A 7320-nucleotide genomic window follows, 5' to 3' on the forward strand; every position below is an offset into this window, starting at 1 on the left:
TATAATTCTACATAATCTCTTCTATGACCTGTAATCTATTTCTCTTTCACATTATCATTTACTCTCTTGACATACATGTGGAAAAAAATGGACATATTTTTTATATAAACATGTACATATACTTGTAAGCTGCATTTATTTCTAGGAAATAGGTGAATGAATACTTCTGAGGGTTGCTTATTAACTGAAATTCCTGATATACTGATCTATAGCATCAAGCAACTCAGCTGAGTTCTGTTTTTTCTTTAAAAAAACAAGTAAAATATTTCAGGCAAAATACAGCCTCTTCATCTGGTATTTCATTTTGTTCCTCAGGAGCACTGTTTAATGTTGACTTCCCTCCTCTAAATATATATTATATATATCTACTCCTTGTAATATCTGTTCCTGCCTAAAAATCAGATCTCCATCATCTTTCTTCGTTTCAGCTGATGGATACTGCTGATTTTCTACTGTCCTTCTGTTTCTAGATGTCTGAGTATTGCCCTTAGCTGAAACAGAACCCAGTAATATGTTAGTTGCTATTGCATCTCAGGGCTTTATTTCTTCTGTTTGAGAGTTGTTAGCAATGTTGCTGATGCTCGTGGGTCATTTGCTTTCAGGGTAATAGTCCATTCACTTTGTTTTCCTTTAACTGCTCTTTTATCAGCTATTTTGATGGCATCTCTTTTCTCCTGTTGTCCCTGAGGTACTCCAAAATGCTATCCTTCACTCTCTATTTCTCCCACTAAGTACATAATTTCTGACAGTTCATGCATGCATATCTGGTTTGTGGTGATTTACGTATTTTCTCATCTCATGCTGATGGTGGCATCCCCAGTATCTCTCCCAGGATGAGTCATTTGCTCTAATGGAAGGTGTTCCAGACCATGGCAGGGGCATTGGAACTTGATGATCTTTTAAGGTCCCTTCCAACACAAACCAATCTGTGATTCTGTGACTTACCTGTGTATGTGTGCCAATAGAACATGGCTCAGAAATGCTGCACTAACTTTACAAGAGATCACACGCCTAGAAAAAGTTCCTGCACAAATTCTGAAGGTCATAAAATTTTCTGACAAAATTGTGGTGATCTTACCTGTCAGCATTTGTCCCTCCTTACTTGTGAGAATCACTGACATCTCTGTTTAAGCCAGCAATCCTTGACAGTAACTTACTTTAACTTTACCTTTTTTTTTTTTTTAACCTTTACTGTTTGTTCATGCTGTCTACTTCTGCCCTTTAAAACAGGTAATAAATATAGTGTAGAATGGGTTTTTTGGATGTCCTATTTCAGTACGGAAATGAAAAACCTTATCACCACTTTCTAAGTAATTTCACTCAGTTCAGGTAATTAAAAATTAAATCTTACAGCCAGCTATGCAAATTTATGATCCAAGGTTCTCTATTACAAGCATTGAAGTCGCTACATGATCAGGGTCCTCAGAAAATGTTGCAATGTGATTTGACTCTTCGATGCATAAGGGATCTAATGAGTTTTTCTCATTATAGCCTTAGCATTCTGACTCATGCTATTATTCCTGAATAGTGACTTAGAGAAAGGTATGAGTTTGTATGTCAATGATCTTACACACCTTCTTGACAGACACTTCCCAAGGTCTTTCCTCAGATTGGAATAATAATGTACTGAACACCTTCACCAAGAGGACAAACAGTTGACAGATGTCAAGGAGAGAGGAAGGCTGATGAGGCATCTGCAAGTTGAATTATGTGCCAGCAAGAAAATATGACTACTTATATCACAGAAGAAAAATGTGAGGTTTGATGAGGTGTAACTCATTTGTATTTCATACTCCTGGGAAGCAGAAGTAAGAAAAAAAGATGTAGTTTCATCTCAATGAGCAGGAGAATGGTGATGCATTTACAATAATAAACAAGACAAAATTAATAAAGACATTAAGAAAAGACCTATTGGAGCTGAAGTTTGGAGCAGACATCTCCATAAAGATTTATAGTCTGTAAAAGTGATATGAATTGTATGTATAATTACTATTTCTGTTAGCATTTCATATCCTGTGTCCTAATTTGCAAGGTAATTTGCAAGGTGATTTCTAGCAAATAGTTGAATTGCTGTTAAACATGATTTCAGTGAAATATTAGGGTTTCTGCTCTAGAACTGATATATTCGAAATCTAAAATCTGAAAAGGAAACAATGCACACATGCACAAGACTAGAGTCAAAAGTATAAAAACTCCACTGGCTTTTGGATTTTACAGCACACAACACAGTAAGACCGGGTTCTGAGTGAGCCTTTTTATTGCATAGAGTAACATGAACAACAGCATAGCATCAGTAGTCAAGAACAATTAGGAGCCCTGTGCATTTTTCCTCAGGTGGTAAGATATATAGAATTTGACATTAGGTTCTGTCTTCTAACACATTATTGAAATGAAAGTTGGAAAAATTAATGTAAATTAGTCTACTTTTAGTTTCACCTTCCATCTTCTGACCAAACAGAAAACTGTGGAGAGAACAATAGCAGTACAGTTCTTGAAGTCTCCTGCTGTCAGAGGTAGGGTAATGCAGGACTCACAGTGAATATGTTAAAGTCTGTTTTCTTCACTGATACTTATTTTCTAGAAGACAAAGGCCTTGCACCCTCATTTGCTCACAGAGCTACTCCAACCTTCTCCTGTTTATCTTTAAAAAGGAGTCCCCACAGGGATAATAAACAATGATCAGCTTCCTTGAAGAGCTAGGTCTCTGAGACGTGTCTCTGATTTTTCCACCCTTGCCCTCACTTTCTCACTGCAAAGGACAGTTAGACCCAAATTCATTTGCTGAAACATTGAGCAGTTTTCAGCGTTTTCATAAAACAGTAGAGATCTGAATAATGTTTCTCAAATACCATAAAATGCCAAAGTAGACATATATATATATATATATATATATATATATATATATATATAGTTACAGAGCAGTGCCCTACAGAGGACTTCAAGAATGAGCAGGAGATGGGTTCTGGAAGTTACTTTCCATCAAGAACTAATAACATCCTGACTTCAGTGTTCATCTGACAACATCTATTACTTTATGTGAGGTGTGAGCTGAACAGTTCACACTTTTTTTTTATGCTATGCATATTGAATCATGTCAGACAAGCACAACCCTTTGGAGTCATGGATTTATTTACTTAAGGTTGACAAGCTTTTTTGTTAATATTCATTGTAAATCATCCCAGGAGCCTCTAGCCTCTAGCAATTATTTAAAGTTTGAGATGCAGTCAAATACTGTCACTTTTATTTCTGGTATTTATTAATTTTCTCCTTCACTTTTATATCTTCTTGCCTTTTTAATGATGTTAGATGGACCACTCATCTGAGCTTTCATTTTACTTTCAATCCATATTTTTTTCTTCTTTGATCCAGAAGGTTTGCACAGCCAGCTTTAATTTTGTCCTTTAAAATGCTCAGTAACAAACAACTTATACGATGATCAAACACAGCTGCATGAGAGACTGTCATGCTGTTATGTTGGGGAAGAGAAAGACCCAGGTGACCCAAATGTCATATCAGGGCATAGCAGAGACTTTGACAGCTGAGGCTCAGCCTCACAACCCCAGGTTGAGAAAGACAGGACTGGCCTCAGAAAGGCAGTCAGGGTCAATCAAGGGTCCAGATCACTAGGTAGGACTGTGGTGAAAAGGCAAGTCCAAGATCAAGCTGGGAACACAAGTCAGGATCAGGTCCAGTGATGGTATCCAGGGTCAGTCCAGTGATCATCACATAAACCCATAGTGATGAGGCAGGTCCAAGGTCAACTTGGGAAATCAGTCCCAGGGATCAGAATCTGGATCAACAGGACACATGGCCAGGTACAAGCAGAGCTGAACTGAAATATTTCTTTTCATCATAAAGCAGGGGACTGTCAGCCCTGGCAAATAAGGACCCTGTTTATTTTCAGCAGGAGGTTGGAAAGAAGGCTCATATCACAAGAAAATCCAAACAAGGACTGAAATTTCCCTGTTTTTCATTTTTTAAAAAATTACAAATACAGGTGGTATTACAGTGCATTGTGTGCACACTAGGATGGAAGAGGGAGGGAAGCAGGACTGCTCACGGGCACTGTTCTGAAGCAGAACCCCTTCTGCAAACACTTTCACAGATGCTCATGCAGAGATTATAACTGTTCTGCACCAGGACAGAGTGTGAGAGAGAGTGAAACAGTATAAGTTCTTTCTTGAGCTCAGTGATAAAGGCCCGGAAACAAATGACTTAATAAAACAACTGTTTTAATAAGATTCCAATAAAATTATAGAGTAAAAAAAGGAATAGAGATAGCAACTAAATCTGACATCACTCCAGATGCTGGGAAGCCCATGTTTCTGCAGCATTGGATGCCCCTTGGATCTTCCTATAGCAAGATACATAGATCTTATATCTGAAGTGGTTCATCTGATGATGGATCAATGTAGTGAGCTGAGAAACTGAAATGGTATTACCCCAGCTCTACACCCCTGAGTATGCTGAGAGATGTTTAGAGAAGTGAGAGGTAGGACTGGGCAGAGAGAAATGAGATTTAAGTGGTATCTAGATCTTGCTTTCAGTGCCTGTAGGAAAGCTATAATATAAGTGAAAGAATGCAAGGGACTTCCAAGCACAATTGGCAAGTTTGGAGACCCATTTGCACTGAAATAAGTTGGAAGCCCAATGTAAATGTAGGAAACATCAGATTTTTTCTTTTTTTTTTCTGTCACAAAAGAAATTATGAAAAAAATGCCACTGGCATGTTGATTTATCTAAGGCATTCAAATATTTGACGCTTTTGTCACTATAATAATGACCTAATTTATAATAATACACAGTTGTTTATCTTTGAAATATACACGTGGATATTGAAGTGGTTTATGGTGTTAATGGGCAGAGACTGAAATCTTAGTTCCATATGAATGTAACTAAGAACAAAATGCTAATAATAATAAAAACACTTTAACAAAATTTCAATGGTCTCAACATTTTTTTCATTTGTACTCTCACATTATGTAAACATTTTCTTTTCAACCTGTCAGTAAACTGCTTTATAAATCACATAGAGGATTCTAGTTAGAAGAAAGGAAGATCTTTATCAGATCTTGATGCTGCACAACTATGGCAATGTAGACCCCATGCACTAGTTGCGTGTGTTTTGATTTCTGTCCCCCTTTTTGCTTACAAAGTATTAATGTCATCAATTAAAGAGACAGTGATACAGAAAAATTGAATACTCCAGGAAAGTAACATTTCCAGTTCAGTAGCATCTAGGAGAAACACTATACTTCCTCCTTACTTTAGAGCAATTTCCAGTTGATGATTAGGGACTGACCTCTTTTCTGGTGACCAGTGATAGGACCAGAGGGAACTGCATGAAGCTGTGTCAGAGGATGTCTAGGTTGCATGTTAGAAAAAATGGTTTTCACCCAGAAGTTGATTAGGCACTGGAACAGGCTCCCTAGGGAAGTGGTCATGGCATCAAGCCTGTCAGAACTCAAGGTGAAGCTACCTACATTTTTAGAAAGAAAACCCCGTAAAAGTACAATGAAAGAAACAGTTTTTCAGTTTTAACCAAGAAAAATAGTTTATCATATTGGATCTTTATGTCAGCAAATATTTCCTTGATATGTCATGGTTTGTCCACCGGTGTTCTTAATTTTAATTTAAGAAGTGCAGTGTCTCTAGTGGAGGGGACACTAATGCTTTCAAGTGCAAATAAACCCTTGCTATAACTTGCTATACATGATACTACAAGGCAAAGATAAAAGGCTTACTGTTTTGACATCCATCTTGTAAGTATCTTTAAATGTTTCTTAATTCAGGAGGTAGTCACACTATGCTATGAAGAAAGAGCTTATTAAGTTTCGCCAAATATATAAAAATTAATATTAACCATTCTGTGCATACTAAACAGTTTCCCACGTGACTATCTTGCTACAAAAATGATGAATGTTCAGAATGTGTTTCTGTTCATTTGTCTTGATTCTAGTGAAAGTAGAAGTTCAGCATACATTACACTAACTCAGCCAAAAAATCTGATTTTTTTGAAATGGCAAACCCAAACTCCTTCAAATTATTAACCTTTTTCATTAGCAGATGAACATCAAGTATAATATAGAAAGAGGTGTGGTAAAGGTCACTGAAAGAAGAGAATAAGACAGAAAACTTGAATTAGTCATTGAGGCAATACAAGTAGCACTTTTGCTTGCAAGAAATTATTTTAATTAAAGAAGCAATAATCCTCATGAAAGAAATGTAAATTTGAAGAGAAATGACACATTAATTGTCCTCATCTGTTTTATCTAGTTGAGTGTACTAACTGAAGTAATTGAAACCTCGTAACGTGATGCCAAGTCATTATAAAAATGGTTGAGCTCAAGGACCTGAACACTGAGTAAATTACAAAGTTTCCCCTAATCTTTCTCTGGTATCTATTCATGATGAATAGAGAATTTTCTCAGGTGCTGCTCATATAATAACGTTTTAGTTTCTGGAGCATTTTTTGGTGATGTTTTATTTTGCTGAAATTGTATTTGTTCCCTAGGTATTTTGTATTAGTTTTATTTGTAAAATAATTGCAAATTATTTGGAACAGACAGAAGTATTATTTAGATGTGAGGAGACCAGTTTCCATAGGGAAGTAGGTGTTGGGTGCTGGTCTCTAAAATTGTGGGGTTTTGATGCATATTTTGAAATACCTAAAGATTAATTTTATAAAAATCCTCAAAGTTTGTTAGAAACCTGTCTTATTAAAGTCTAACTGAAACTTTTACACAAGGACTTAGTCCCATCTTTGTTCTCAGCTTTGAAATGAAGCTTGTGATGATAACTGTAGTTTCTTTGCAAATACGGTGCAAATATTCTCTTTGTTTTGGGGTTTTTTAGGTGGTTTTGTTTGGTTGGTTGGTTAGTTGGTTTTGGGTTCTTGTTTGTGGTGGTTTTTTTGTTGTTTTGTTGTTTTTTTTTTTCCTAAGTTCAGTGTTCAAGACTTTCAAAGCAATGCAGCAGAATTGGAGCCTAATTTTCATTAGTTCTACTGAGAATTTTTTTTCTCAAATCTCTAAGTAACATTCAAAAATATCTTGTGAAATACATTGGGTAGAAGAGCTTGGATTAGTGTAACTTTTTGACTATGGCCTGAACCACAGGTCAGTAATCAAATTAATTATATCCCCCTTCGTTTTTTGTAGTTTGTCTTTTCTGTTTTTAATACTGTAAAGTGCTTCAGATAAGCCTATCCTACATCTCTATTGAAAGAGAAAGCTGCTCATCTCAGAACAAAGTAGTGGCTAGAGTGCAGCCTAACACACAGTCAGCATTAGGGCAAAGTTGCTTGGATCAAAACAACAG

The sequence above is a fragment of the Chiroxiphia lanceolata genome, chromosome 1 (assembly GCF_009829145.1).
Source record: "Chiroxiphia lanceolata isolate bChiLan1 chromosome 1, bChiLan1.pri, whole genome shotgun sequence".
Lineage (NCBI taxonomy): Eukaryota > Metazoa > Chordata > Aves > Passeriformes > Pipridae > Chiroxiphia > Chiroxiphia lanceolata.